The sequence below is a fragment of the Sciurus carolinensis genome, chromosome 5 (genome assembly GCF_902686445.1).
Source record: "Sciurus carolinensis chromosome 5, mSciCar1.2, whole genome shotgun sequence".
In the NCBI taxonomy this organism is placed as follows: domain Eukaryota; kingdom Metazoa; phylum Chordata; class Mammalia; order Rodentia; family Sciuridae; genus Sciurus; species Sciurus carolinensis.
The window spans coordinates 175518545-175533863 of NC_062217.1; the positions used below are offsets into that span (position 1 = coordinate 175518545).

The 15319-nt window shown below is 59.0% G+C and overlaps 1 protein-coding gene across 4 annotated transcripts in view; it reads right to left on the bottom strand.

Moving 5' to 3' along the window:
• Positions 1-15319, bottom strand: part of Stk32c (serine/threonine kinase 32C) — a 75017-nt gene that overhangs the window by 38243 nt on the left and 21455 nt on the right. Inside the window, exon 1 of one of the 4 annotated variants that reach the window (XM_047554452.1) lies at positions 5377-5413. The exons of the other annotated variants lie outside the window; for them this stretch is intronic. The gene's annotated coding sequence lies outside the window, so the exon portion shown is untranslated. Of the gene's footprint in view, positions 1-5376; positions 5414-15319 lie in introns of those variants that run through there. 4 annotated transcript variants of the gene reach the window in all.

The following is a 15319-nucleotide window of genomic DNA, read 5'->3' on the forward strand; positions in this document are numbered from 1 at the left end:
AGGGGCAAAGCAGACACCGGCAGAGGAAAGGACAGGAGCTCTCTCCTCAAGTGGGCCGTGCTGCATGGCCTGCTCCAGCTGGCCTCACACAGATTACTCCTGCCTCTCGGGACCACAGGTTGCCAGGACTGTGCCGCGAACAGGGGTGTTCTGGATCAGGAGCCCCCAGCACATCTGGCTGGTACACAGGGCCGCGTGCCCTGGTCCTGCTGTGGGGGGTGGAGGGGAGCTGGAGGGGCAGAGGGCGTGGTCACTCCCGAAGACAGCATTGCAGCCCCATTAGAGACAGGGAGAGGGAAGGCCAGAGCAAGGGCCACTGTTGGCAACCCCACAATCCGAAGCAGAAGGAGTAGGTAGTGCTGAACATTTCCTGTTAATAAAATTACCCCTTTCCCTTCATGTGTCTGGCCAGACTCCCTTCCCGATTCCCACAGACCCTGCGTGGCTCTGGCCCTCAGTGCGTGCCCTCTGCAGGCTTGGAAGCGGCACCTTCCAGACAAACCACTGGGCTTCCGTAAGCCAGGGCTTTTCTTACAACAGACATGCCCACCGACAGGGAGGCAGAGAAGACAGCCCCTGGGAGGGTAAAAACAGACCTGCTACAGGTAGTGAGTCACTCTGCTGTCATCAGCTGCCCCTGCAGACAGAAGGCCTCCTGCAGACCCAAGGTGCTGCTCTGACACCCCAGTCCTGATGCCCAGAGGTCCAGCACCTTAGAGCCAGAGAAGCCAAGGCAAGGGAACTGCCCAGTCACAGGACTGCCCTGGCCCTGAATGCAGAGGGGACCTTTGCTGCCTCAGCCTGCCTCATCATCACCAGGGGAGGCCCTGGACCCACCGCTGCCCACAGAACCAGCCCCTTGGTCCACAGGTAGTTCTGCCCTAGCAGTGGGGCTGTCTGGAGTTTTAGCTTGCCCATGCTACACTCCACGTGGAAGCCGATTAAGTCTTACGTGTGTCGCCTGATCCCGCGAACTCCCACTTGAAGAGAATTCCCAGTCCAACTTCTCCAGAGCTTGAGCGGCCTCTGCAGAAGGAGCGGACCATGCCTGGGGCTTCCCGGGGGCCCTCCTCGGGAGCACTCAGCCCAAAGCCTCCTGTCTGCCATAGGCTGCTCCAGACACAGGCAGGCCCGGAGCTGGCTCTCAGTCGCCACGGGGCCAGGGGTGCCCCTATGTCCCCAGGTGCTCTCGTAAGGAACATGGGACCTTAAACAGAAAAGGTCGCTCTCTACTAACCCTCGGCCCCTGGTTGGTGCCGGCCACTGTATTTTGTGGCTCCTGGAGACGTCTCCAGCTCCTGGGACAGAAGTTCACCTGTTGGAAACAGGGCAGCAGATGTCTGCTCTGGCCCTGACCCTGGACTCCTCTGTCTGCGGAGGGACGTGAAGCCTGGAGGGCATGCCAGGTGATGACCAGTGTTTCCAGTACTGCCCATGGATCTCAAAGCACCCAGTCAGCCATCTCCCCATCCTCCACCGTCCACCCCAAAGCAGAGCAGCAAGCAGACCCCAGCGGCCAGGACTGAGTCCTGGCATCCCTGGCTACCACCCGAGTGGCTGGAAGGCTCTGCCTCAGTTGGCGCCTCCAGGCGACTGCAGGTCACTAGGCTCCCTGGCCTTGCTACTCCACCCACTTGTGGCTCTGGGCCTTCCCTGAAGGCAGGCTAGTCTCAGTGGCAGCCCTCTGAGCACCCCAGCTTGCCTCTGAGCCTGCTGCTGTCCTCAACCCCTAACCTGGGGTCCCGTGCGGACCCTTCCCACAGGGCACCAGCTGAGTGGGAGCAACATCAGATGTGGCAGCAGGGCTGAGACCCCCAGATCTAGAACAATGTTGGCTTTTCCTGCCCAGGAAGGTGCACAGAGCCAGGGCCTGGCACTGGCCTCCAGGCTGGACCCTGCGGGGGCCAAAGTCTCACCACCCCCACCTTTATTTACAGCGGAAACGCCAGCCAAACCCAGTGCTGCTTCCTGACCACTCTGGTCATGGGGCCTGCAGGCCTGAGAGAACTGGGTCTGTGCCCCAGGGTTTCTGCTGACATCCCAGGCAGCACCGGAAACTTCCATAAATTATGTATTAGGACAGCGGCCAGATAATACAGCATCCCTAGGCCAGCTGCACTCAGCTCCTGGGACTGCAGGAAGGCCACCAGGGACAGAGAGGGAGTGGCCCACAGAGGCTGGAACTCAGGGTTCTCCCAAAGTGGTGGGCAGCAGTACCTCCCCAGAGCCATTCAGAGGGGTCCTTCAGTTCAAGGCCTGGCCTTTCCCATCACCCCAGGTGCTCGGCACCCCTGGGATGGCCCCAAGTCCACTTGGCCCCTGCCTCAGGTAAGGCTGGTTCTGGGGGATCGGGTGGGCTTGGGGAGTGGAGGAGGTGCAAGCTGTATCTGCTCTGGTGACCTGGTGACACTCTGGCACTAAGGCCCTGGGCAGACCCACCTGCTGGGCCGTGATGATGGGAGGGACGTGCCCAGGGCCTGGTGTGGCGAGGGCACACTCACACCTCACACAGTCGCACTTCACACAGGCAGAGACGCCGTCCTCAAACTCAGCAGTGCCCAGGCCCACAGCCTCCCCTTTCCAGGAACAAAGCCACCATGGCAACGTGTGTCCAGGGCCCTTCATCAAGGCCAGCAGGGCAGCCTGTCCCCTTCTTCCTTGGCCTGGCCACCTGCCAGAGGAAGGAACCTGACCAACCAGTGCTCACGGTTCCAGCCTTTCTGCACAACCCTTCCCAACCCAGCAGGGACGGGCATGGGGGCACAGGGCTGGTCCTCTGGCACCCTGCCAGCCCCTGTCCAAGCAGCCTGCACACTGATGCCTGAGCAGATCCTCAAAAGAAGCCACTCACTGCCCCTGGACAGAAGGTCTCACCGTCCTTTCTAAACAAGCCAAGCCCGTGCCACACACCTGTGGTCTGCCAAGACCACGGCCCCCAACACCACCACAGCCAGGAGGTGGACCCACACCGAGACCTCAGCTACACACACGTACAAGGGTGAGGACAGGCCACGCCTCCGAAGCTGCTAGAGGCACCAGCAGGAAAAGAGCAAGTCCAATTAAAGCATTTGCCTGAGGGAGTCCTGCTCAGGAGGACCTGGGCAGCACCAGGTGTGGCATCTCCCCGCCCACACCGCGAAGCCTCCCTGGCCTGGAAGGAGCGGTGCCAGGGTTGGAACCACTGCCAAGTGAGGCATCTGCAGCTCCTCCCAGCAGCCCAGAGGCCGCAGGGCTCCTGGGGAGAGGCCGGGCCTCAGCGGAGAGGAGCTCCTCCCAGCAGCGCCCTCAGGAAGCGAGTCCTGCCACACCTCCTCCCAGGGCAGCCTCACAGCTCTGCAGGGCCACCTGCCTGGGCAGAGGCCCCGGCCTGCACAGACGGGTAGCAGGTCTGCCCGGGAAGTGGAGCCTCTTGCTCAGAACACACAGCTCCTGACCAACCTCTCTCGGACTGGCCCTCGACACAGGGCCTGAACTCTGCCTGCCTTGGGGACCCACAGCTCGTGGGACGGGCCCAGTCACAAGAGAGAACCCAGAGGCCTCTCCAGGGCAGTGGGCACCAGAGGCAGCCTCAGGCAGAGGAGAGGAAGGGACTGAAGGGAAAACTCCTCCCAGTTCTGACCACCAGGCACCAGGAGGGACACGGCTCAGGTGGCCACCTAGTCCACCTGACCGGAGAGACTCACACCCCCATCAACAACTGGGTGGGGTCCAGGCAAGGTCAGTGCCTGCCTCGGAGGTCAAGGGGAGTGGGCAGCAGCCCTGAACATGTGGACTCAACATGGCGGGGCCCAGTCCTGCACACATCCTACCCACCTCCCACTCCCCAGGTCCCAGCTCCACACACTGGAGGGTCCACCGCAGGGAGGCCTCCAAGTCTCGCAGCAGGACAGGTGCCCGTGTCCTCCATCAGGACGAGGGGCTCTGGATGCTCAGGAAGTTGCCAAGGCAACGGGAGCAGCGCAATGCTAAAGTATCTGTGGAGCATGCACAAGCATCCTGCCAACAAGCCAGAGCGGCTAGTGATGCCTTCACCGCTCACTCCCTTGACAGTGCACCGCGGCGAGGGCGCCCCTGCACACTGCAGCACTCCGTGCCACACCCACACGCTCACGAGTGCCCACCCTGGTGTGTACACAGGGCGCTCCTGCACACTGCAGCACACCATTCCACACCCACACGCTCACGTGTGCCCACCCTGGTGTGTGCATAGGATGCTCCTGTACACTGCAGCACACCATTTTACACACACACACACACACACACTCCCACCCACTCTGTCCACCCTGGGTATGCACAGGACGCTTACACTTCTCCACGCTCATGATGATCACACTTGCCCCACACGGGACTCTCCATCAACCCTTCACCCCTCAGGCACCCCACTGGCCTTTCTGCTGGCCAGCTCCTACCTGCCTGGAGCCACCTGCCCCTCATGCCCACTCTCCATGGGGCCCCTGCTGCCACCTGGAGAAGAGTGTGAGCAGGGAAGAGCCCCAGCAGGGCCACCCAGGCCTGTCCTCCTCTCAGGCAGAGGGCCTGAGGAGACGCTCCAGCCCCTCCCAGGCCCAGTGACCCTGTGCTTGGAGCCATGGAGTCCACCCATGGCCCATCTCCCCTAGCCTGGTCTGAGGAGCCCCATCTCGGTGTCACGGAAACCACAGTCAAAGGCCTTCATCTGATGACTCGCACAGGCCCAGGACAGGCCGGAGCACACCCCAGATGTGGTCTGCAACAAGCCTCAGGTCCCAGGCCCCAGGGCAAGGAAGCAGGACCCTGAAGCCCAGGCACCCTCCTCCTCTGCTGCTGCAGACAGACGCCATTCTGTCTGCTGACTTCCCAGGCCCTGAGCCAACACAGAACCCAGTGTGAAGGACACCTGCAGAGCTGAACGGGCCATGACTACGGCTCACCTCACGGAACCCTCTCAGCTCGGGACACCCAGATGCAGGGGTTCCCCTGAGGGGCACACACGTTCCTCCTCCCAGGACCATGCGGTGCTGGGAACACTGGGCCCCTGCCCTGGGCAGAAGTCCTCCCACTACCAGGGTGCCCACTACCAGTCCGCGGCGCCTGCCCTGGGCCCATTCCAGGGCTACCTCACAACCCCAAGTGGCCTGATCACTGAGGCCAGGGGCCTGAATTCCAGGGTTCAGGTCAGCGGCTCCGCTGCACACTGCACGCTCCTCTGCAGGTCACTGCCCTGTGCAGCACAGTTGTGGGTCCATCCAGTCTCCCAGCTCTGCACGGGCTCTCTCACCCACCTGGGCCCTCCTCCTGCTGTGCCTACAGAGCTGGGAGCGGCCGAGGAGCCCCTGGCATCTGCACGTCCTGGCCCAGAAGCCATGGCTTATGACCAGCTCAGCTGTTCTCCCTCACCTCTGGGGTTTCAAGCCCCACATGGGTGTCACCCAGATGACGTCACAGCCCCGGCTCAGGAAAGTTCTGAAAGCTTGCATCCCCCGAATCCTCATGCTGACCTCCCTGAGCTGGTCCTGGAGGTGGCCTTCCAGAAGTGGTCAGGTCACAACAGAGACCTCGCTGATGGGATCTGTGCTGTCGTGAGAGGCCCAGAGGGCAGCCTGCCACTCCATCAAGTGAATGCACAAAAGACACTACACAGGAACCAGGCGGCAGCCCTCCCAGGGGCCCAGGCCTCAGCCCCAGGCTCTGGACTGCTGGCCCAGCACCTCCTGGCAAGGCTGTGAGGCAGGGAGTGCCTCACTGGGCAGGGCCTCAGGCCAGCGCTGTCCCACTCGCCATTGCCCAACAGCAGAGTCACTGCCCTGGCAGCTGTGAACGATTAGCAAGGACCACACCACTCCCAAACCTGCCATTATGTATTTCAATCCAGAAAAAAACAATTCTATTTGGAGACTAATTGCTCTGAGGGCCTCTTTTCAAAATGCAAATGTGTGCCTGAGACTTTCTGGTTAACCAGCACAGGCGCCACCTCTGCCCAACCTACCCGGTGGCTCTTGAAAGGGCATAAGAACTTCCAGGGCCAGCCCCAGGGCGGGCTGCTGTGGGGGGTGCTGTGAGGGCGCTGCCCCACCCCAGAGGAAATGGTGTCACTGGACAGACACTGGATGGCACTGGACAGAGGGCAAGGGAGGTCTCTTGGAGGAGAGGCCCTGGGGCCTCCCATGGGCTGATTGAAAAGGAACCCAACACTCCTTGGGGTTCCAGGAAGCCTGTGGGGGTCTAGATTGGGCAGGATGTGGGGTGCAAGGCCACAGGAGGGTGCAGTGCCCAGCTTCAGGGATAGGGAGGGCTGGAAGGGCTCAGGGGTCACGAGGAACTGGATCCAGGGCACCAAGTGCTGCCTGACCTGTGAGGTCAGGGAGTCTGGGTGAGTGTGGGCACATGCATGACCACACATGCGTGCTCAGAAGGCGCATGTTTACATACATTCACATATGTGCTTGCACATGTGTGTGCCCATATATGCTCACATGGGCTCAAGGGCTCTGTCAGGAGCGTGCTGTGTGCCTGTGCACATGCATGTGTACTTGTGTCTTTTTATCAAACATTTGTGTGCACACATGCTTTCATTCATTTGTGCATTACATGCATGTGTGCATGTACGTGTGCTCATAGGTGTGTGCATGCTTGTACATGCATGAGCACGTGCTTTCAAGTATGTGCACACATTTGTGTCTGCACAATCTGACCTGTGAAACGGCATCATCATAGAGGGGTACAGAGGACCCTCACCCTCGAGAGCCAGCCTGGGGCCTGACACCCACCGCACTACAGCCTGCGCTGGACGCTGCTCTCACCCCTTCCCCGGAACCCGTGTGGGAAAGCATTCTCACCCAGGCGGGGCCTTCCCAGAGCCGGGTCAGGTGAAAACAGACCCTACGTGTCCACCTCCTACTAGGGACAGGCGACCTACTGGGACAGTCACTGAGTGGCAGCAGCAGGTCCGATGGCTGGAAGCTGCAGGCTCCCTGGGACATCGCTGCTGGGCAGTGCAGTCTAACATGGGGCACCACGAGCTCTCAGCCACCCTCCCCACAGTCAGCTGGTTGAACACCCACTGGCTCCAGGGGCCCCCACAGTTTCCTGCTCCACGTCAGCTCCTGGCCAAGCGAGGGCACACATCACCAGGACCAGTTCTGCCAGCACCTGGGGAGGGGAGGGGACAGGCACCACCCAAGCCCCAGCACCTCCGGCACTGGCTCTCCCGCCACACAGGCCCCTCAGGAAGCCATGGCCACTGCCACACATGCTGTGATGGAGGACACATAGTGTCCTCTGCTCCTGCTTGGGGGACAGTGTCACTCAAGGGGACAGCTCTGCTACCACAGCCACCCCAACCACAGCACCATCAGAAACCAGCCAGGCCCACACCACTGCTTTCCGAGGACACCTGGGGATGAGGCCCCACCTGTGTCTGTGCATGTGAACCAGCAGCAGCCATGTGGCACCATTTAATCCAGGGCACTCCACTCCCATGGGTGCTGATGTCACCCAACGCCAGCAGGTGAGACCTCCAGAGAAATAGTTTTCTCCCTCCAAATGCTGTTGGGCAGGATGGTCAGCAATCGTGTTTTTTCTTGAAAGAGATAAAATATACATATCCACAGCTTTATTCTGACTCTGACTTCATGGATGACCTTAAACTACTTAGACCCAGTCTTGGGAAAGCACTCACGGCACCATGCTTGCTGACACTGCCTCAGAGCAGCGGGGAGGCCCCAGGCCTGAGCTGCTGCCGCCAAGGAGGAGCACCAGGGCACAAGGCCAGGGTCCCCGTCACCCTCCCTCACCCCACTCCATGTCACCCTCTCCTCCAACAGCAGTCTGACGCTTTAGGGGACCCACTAGCAGGAACACGGCTCCTAAGAGCCAGTCTGGTGTCCAGATCACAGAAATGTCCAGAAGGATCATGGGGCAGGACCCAAGTCCAGAGCTATTGCTTGCCACGATCTCGGGGGAGCAAGCCGGAGCACGAGCCAGCCGAGGACAGAGTTGCTGCAGCAGCCTCCCGGCCCCACCTGCTTGCTGGCCAGTGCTCTTCCTTCTCCCTGAGGTTCTGAGTCAGCTCCAGCCACAGGCAGCCAGAGTGAACAAGGAGCTCCTGCAAACCCATAGAAAATGGCAAGAAATCAAGAATAAGCAAGCTTGGTCGGGTGTGTCACTGGAGGATTTACAAAAGGCCAGAAGCACTCGGGAAGTTGAGGAGTAACATCATCTCCAAGAAAAGCCGACTGGAACCAACAGGACAGCTCTGACACCAACAGCGTGGCCAACACAGCAAGACCCACCACACAAGCGTCGGCTGGAACCCACAGGCTGAGGTGGGAGCGTGACAGGGCACAGGCACTGTGCAAGCCCCCAGTAATTTCTTAGGAAGTTAAACCACTTGCCGTGCAAGCGGATCCCATTCCTAGGTGCTTGCCCAAGAGAAATGAGACACATCCACGCAGGAATTCAACCTGAGTCGCAGCAGCCCAGAGCTGGAAGCCACCCCAGCGTCCATCAGGAGGACGGTGAAGAGGAAATCCTGCTCTGTGACATTCATGCAATAGAATAATACCTGGTAATTTTTTAAAGGAAAAATTGACATGTAATAACATGGACGGATCTCAAAAATATGTTAAAAGAAAGAAGTCAGATTTGAAGAGTACCTATGGTACAATTCCATCCATTTGAGTTCGGAAACAGCAATCTCAGTGCCAGATGAGGAAGTACTCAGGGCAGAGCACAAAGGGACTCTGCAAACAGCAGCAAAGGTCTGCACCCAGGGGTTGTGGTTCCAGAGCAGAGCACACTTCCCAAAGCTCACCAACCTCCCTCTGCCGACAGGCCCTGGGTCATGATCATAAGGAGGTGAAAATGCCAAATGTGCAGAATAACAGGGACACTAAGCAGAGGGCAGTTTTGGGAACTATCTGCACTGTGGGAAGTGGACTATGCCACTGATTGACAACAGGAAACAGGCTCATGGAGGTCCAGGGACCTCCCAGAGTCACAGCCAACACACAGTGCCAAGCAGGTCCAGATTCAGGTTCTGGGATGACCGTCTGAGCCCAGATGGGTGAGGTGAGCCAGACAGGATAGGCAGAGCAGGGTGCAGAGGGACGTGCTGCAGAGGGGTCCAGTCAGCTGGCTGGGTTGTGGTGAGGCCTTGCAGGGACCAGGGCACTGGAGGTACATGCAGCAAGAGGAGCTCAGGGAGCCACAGCAGGCTGGGAGGGCAGACCAGTGGGATCCTGAGCAGCCTGGAGTGACAAGGGAGGCTGGGGAGGGATTGTGGGCCCAGGGCCAGCAAGGAGTCACAGCTCCATCTCCACCTCTCCCATGGGGCACTGGGCACTCGGGCCATCCCTGTGTGGGTAGCTGTGTACCCAACCCAAAGCCAGGTCAGTGGGCACAGTGGCCTGTGCAGCCCTCTAGCCCATCCCAGCTCGCCAGACCCTAAGTCCCCACACAGCTCCTCTGCCTATGACACACACTCCCTGGGCTCAGTGGGGCAGAGCAGACCAGCTGCACCAGGGACCAGGCTCCTGTTAGAAACAGGGTGTCCACTGTAGGGCACTGCCCTTTTCCCTCAAAATCTGGTCATAATAGGAGAAGTTAGTGCAGCACAGAGTTCATTCTGACTCTAGAAGTCTCTGGTGCACCTAGACCACACCTGTGTGCATGTGCACATGCATTCATGTGTGTGTGTGTGCATGTGCGTACCTATGGATGCAACTCTGTGCATGTATAAGTATGCATGTACCTGTGGGTGCAGCTCTGTGTATGTGTATGCACGTGCCCCTGGATGCAGCTCTGTGTGCGTATGCATGAGCCCATGGGTGCATCTCTGTGAGTGTGTATGCACGTGCCCGTGGGTGCAGCTCTGTGTGCATATGCATGTGCCCGTGGGTGCATTTGTGTGTGTGTGTGTATGCATGTGCTCGTGGGTGCATCTGTGTGTGTGTATGTATGCATGAGCCTGTGGGTGCAGCTCTGTATGTGTGTATGCATGAGCCCGTGGGTATAGCTCTGTGTGTGTGTATGCATGTGTTCGTGGGTGCAGCTCTGTGTGTGTATGCATGTGCTTGTGGGTACAACTCTGTGTGTGTATGCATTCGTGTGTGTATGTGCGTGCATGTACCTATGGGAGTGGCTCTGTGCACGTATAAGTATGCATGTACCCATGAGTGCAGCTGTGTGCATGTATAAGTATGCATGTGCCCATGGGTGCAGCTTTGTGTGTGTGTATGCATGTGCCCATGGGTGCAGCTCTGTGTGCATGCATTCATGTGTGTGTGTGTGTGCATGCATGTACCTATGGATGCAGCCCTGGGCAAGTATAAGTATGCATGTGCCCATGGGTGCAGCTCTGTGTGTGTGTATGCATGTGCCCATGGGTGCAGCTCTGTGTGTGTGTATGCATGTGCCCATGGGTGCAGCTCTGTGCACATGCATTCATGTGTGTGTGTGCATGCATGTACCTATGGATGCAGCCCTGTGCAAGTGTAAGTATTCATGTGTCCTGGGTACAGTTCTGTGTGTGTGTATGCATGTGCCCATGGGTGCAGCTCTTTGTGTGTGTGTATGCGTGTGTCCTGGGTACAGCTCTGTGTGTGTGTGTATACATGTGTCCTGGGTGAAGCTGTGTGTGTGTGTGTATGCATGTGCCCTTGGGTGCAGCTCTGTGTGTGTGTATGCGTGTGTCCTGGTTGCAGCTCTGTGTGTGTGTAGTATGCATGTGCCCTTGGGTGCAGCTCTGTGTGTGTGTGTATGCATGTGCCCTTGGGTGCAGTTCTCTGTGTGTGTATACATGTGTCCTGGGTGAAGCTGTGTGTGTGTGTGTATGCATGTGCCCTTGGGTGCAGCTCTGTGTGTGTATGCGTGTGTCCTGGGTGCAGCTCTGTGTGTGTGTATGCATGTGCCCATGTATGCAGCTGTGTGTGTGTGTGTGTGTGTGTGTGTGTGTGTGTATGCATGTGACCTTGGGTGCAGCTCTCTGTGTGTGTATGCATGTGCCCATGAATGCAGCTCTGTGTGTGTGTATGCATGTGCCCTTGGGTGCAACTGTGTGTGTGTGTATGCATGTGCCCATGGATGCAGCTGTGTGTGTGTGTGTGTATGCATGTGTCCTGGTTGCAGCTCTGTGTGTGTGTATGTGTGTGTCCTGGGTGCAGCTGTGTGTGTGTGTGTATGCATGTGCCCTTGGGTGCAGCTCTGTGTATGTGTATGCATGTGTCCTGGGTGCAGCTCTGTGTGTGTGTGTATACATGTGTCCTGGGTGCAGCTCTGTATGTTGTGTATGCATGTGCCCATGGGTGCAGCTGTGTGTGTGTGTATGCATGTGCCCGTGGGTGCAGCTGTGTGTGTGCTCATGCATGTGTACACATATAGGCCCTGGTCTGTGCATGTGTGTCCATGTGGTTCATGTGCCTGTGTTTGTGTGTATTTGTGTATGTCTGCATGCATGCAGTGGTGTATGTGTGTGCATGTGTGCACATGCACGGGTGGGGCACGGAGGTCCTACACAAGGTCCTCTCTGAGTGGGTCTATCATGTGTCTAGCTTCAGTTGACAGATACATCCTGCCAGAGCCTGGAAACTGCCTGAGCTCTGAGTGTGGGATGCAGCCTGAGATTCTGCTGGAAGAGCCAGATCTTCCCTGGAGATCTCAGGATTCTGCCAGCCCTGTGAGCTGCTGAGGGAGCACCTGGGGACAGCGGGTGGAGCACGTGGCCTCACAGTCACTTATCACCATCACTGCCTCTCAGAGTTGCCACTCCTCCTGGGCTGGCTGCTGGGCCTCAGCTGGCTGGTGGACCAATGTATCTGCAAAGGCCTGGAGCCTGCTCACCCAGCTGGCAGGCAGTGTGCAGGCCTGCCCCGCAGGTTGGCTCCCTAGGACCCAACTGCCCCTGCAGCAACCCACATAGAGCACTCTGAACTTCACCCTGCCTTGCAGAAGTGGGGTGGTCCTGGGTCCCCTTCAGGCCAGGCCCTCCCCTGTGCCTGCAGGAGTGTGGATGGGGTTGAGATGGAGCAGCTTTCCCAGCCCTGGGAGGTCACTGCTGGGAGCCGTCCAGTGAGAGTCATGGGCCTGCCGCAGCCACAGCAGCAGCCTCTCCCCCAGGCCTGCTGCTCCCTGAGCCAGGCCCCTCGCCAAGGGCACTGAAACCCAGACCTGCACCCATTCTTCACTCCCTGCCAGCCCTGAGCTTGCCCTGTTCATAGCCTCCTGGCAACCATGCAGGGGTTTGCAAGCTGGTCCCTCAGCAGGCCCCATCAAGGCAGCACTGACTGAGGGTACCCGTGGGCCTGGGTGCCCACACAGGCAGCCTGTGTGGCTCAACGACACCCAGGCTCTCATCCCTGATGTCTGTGAACTTGTCTCCTTACACAGCAAAGGGGCTTTGCAGAGGTGACCCGCGAAGGGTCCTGAGAAGGGAACTGATCCTGGGCTGCCCAGGTGGCCCCACTGTGGCCACAGCGTCCTTGTAAGAGGGAGGCAGAGGGAGGCCTGGGAGGCAGAGGGAGGCCTGAAAGGCCTCCGTGCTAATGCTATGCCAGGGTGCTGCTTTGAGGAGGGAGCAAGAGGCCAGAAGCCACGGACTGCTAGGAACGCAGCCTCCAGCAGCTGGAGGAGGTGAGGAGGGCAACTCTCTGGGGAGGGGAGTGCAGCCTGCCCACGTCGACCTCAGCCCACTAACAGCTGAGTCCCAACAGGCTGAGACGAGGGCACACAGGGCCTTAGTCAAACGCCAATCTTCCCCAAATGGGGACAAACAGAAGCAACACTTCATTGTTAAGGGAAAGCTATTTTAAATTCCATCCCACAGTAAGTGAATGGTTCATTTCAGACTTCTTCTCTGCAAAGAAATTTCCATGTGCTTTGATGGAAAGTCGATACTTAAAGATTAACAAGCCACAGGGCTGTTCCTTCTGCAAGAAAGGCATGTCACCAAAGCCCTCCAGCAGGCTGTGGAGGCCACACCATGGGACTGACACAGACCCCAGGACTGGGCTGCTGTGGGGTTGGCCACAGAGCCTGCCCCTGCCCCCGTCCAGGGTGTTCAGGCTGCCCCCGTCCCTCAAGCTCTGACTGCCTGCAGATTAAGCCTGGCCAAGTACACACTAAAGCACTGGAGGGCAAACACCATGTCCAGTGGCTACTCAGCAGATGGGGCACCTCCATCTCAAGGTCACCTGCAGCTCAGGGTCAGCGAAGGCCAGCTGAGGCCAGGTCACTCCCAGGAGTCCTTCAGAGATCCTCTATCATCCTTTCTCCCAGCTTCAGCGAGGGCAGTCACATCAGAGGCCATGACAGGGACCCAGAGAACACAGCTCCCACATCACCAGCCTCCGAGGACCAGCCACCATGCACAGCCACAGCGCATACCTGGGGGTGTCCCCAGGACTAGGGGCAAACCACCACTCCTTTCTCTAAGTGCTGGAGGGCAGGGGGTACTGTCCCTGGTGCACCAGCTCCCTGCCAGGCTCCAGCCCAAACTTCTCTGGCTTCCACCTGGACAAGCAGGCCTAATATCCAAACGCCCACCCCACCCACACCCACCTCCTCCACAGTCCCGTGGGGCTGCAGGTGGGGCAGGCTGGAGAGCTCCTAGAAAGGTCCCCGGGGAGACAGGCTTGGCAGGTGGGAAGGCAAAGGAGCCTGGGGCCAGGGGACAAATCACTGTCTGCCCACTGAGGGAGGCAGGCCTGGCCTGGACAAGACTGGACCTGGTGCCAAGAACAAACAATGACAATTAGGTCCCCTTGAGCAATGGGAGAGCCTGTGCGTCCCTACAGTCTTACTCCACAATCACGCTGGGGTCGCACCCCCTCTTTCTGACTCAGCTTCTGCAGACATGTTTCCTCTGACCCTGCAATTCCACAGCGGGACTGCACCGTGGGGTGTGCAGGCCACTGCCCTACACAGCCGAGAGCTGGCAGTCAAGTCTTTAGCTGGGGTGCACAGGGCCCTGGGCCACCGGCTGCCACGCCGGCTTCTCTCGGGCTCTGTCAGTGTTCCTTCCCACAGACCCCGACATTAGTGAAGCACCGGCTGGGCCAGGGCTCCTGGCAGCTCCATGCTGCCCTCACCCCCCACCTCCAGGGAGCCCAGATGCTCCGCCCCTCACGCGAAGCAGTGGTTCCTGGAAGATCCAGCAGCCCAGAGAGCCCCTGCCCACCCAGCAGCCTGTGGCCTCGCACGGGAAGGTGGTAAAGGCCAGGGCCTGGGAGGACAGGAAGCCAGGATGGCTGGCACTAAGCTCCCTCCCCTCCCAAGGTTGTGCTCCCGGGACCTTCAAACACCACGTCCTTGAGGATCAATTTGTGGTCACCAATCTCCAGTCCACAGGTGGACGACATAAAATGCAGGAGGAGAATTTTTCAAGGAAAGATACAAAAAGGTGCTAAGAGGAGTCTTGAGATACCAAAGGACCGAGTGGCCTGGGACTGGCCCGTGTCAGAGGCACAGCCCCACAGCCTCAGGTCATCCCGCAAACCCGTGGTGCCACGGCTCAGACGTAGGCCAGGACTATCCCCTGAGCCGGTGAAGAGTCCTGTGAGTCTCCAAGAACGCTGAGAAGAGTGCCGGCCAGACGCACTTCAAGTGTTTGTATCCGACAAACAGCTTAACGCACAACATACCTCCAATCCTGAGGCTCCCACCCTCCCAGGCTGGTCCACTCAGCCTGAGGGCCTGGGTAAATGCAGGGCTGGCTATCCCCAAGCCTCAGGCCACCACACTCAGGCTCCAGAGGAACAGTCCTGGCCAGCCTCCCACCACCCATTCCTGCCCCAGCTCCAGAGACGGGTCCTCACCATGAAAGGGGAGATGCCCGTTTTCAGCCAGCTGAACTGAATCAAGGCAAGCCACTATTTCTAGACAGAGCCTGAGACTTCTGTTCCCTTTGTTGTTTCCAAAAACAAGAGTCACAAACTAAGCAGCCCTAGGATTTGCTCAGGTTCCTGCCTTCCAGTGTGAGTCTTGGCCAGGATACAAAGCCATGTGAACAGGCGAGGGCAGCCAGGCCCCCAAGGCCCTCCCAGAAGGACACTGAGAGGGGCCAGGGCTGATGCCAGCAGTGAGAACCTCCATGCTGGCTCCAGCACCCCACCCCCAGTGCCCTGGGCAGGAGGGGGCCAGGCTGGGGATGGGCATCCCAGGGCTCAGAGCCTCCAGGAGCAACACAGGGTTCTCTCTCCAGTCCTCCTGAGTTTCCTTCTGGGACTGACCTTGGACGCGTAGGGCACCTGGCTGTCCCAGCCTCAGCATTATGACCCGAGGCCTCCACCAGGGCCTCCACCAGGCAGCACTGCCTGAGTCACGTCCAAGCCTGGTCCACAGGCCA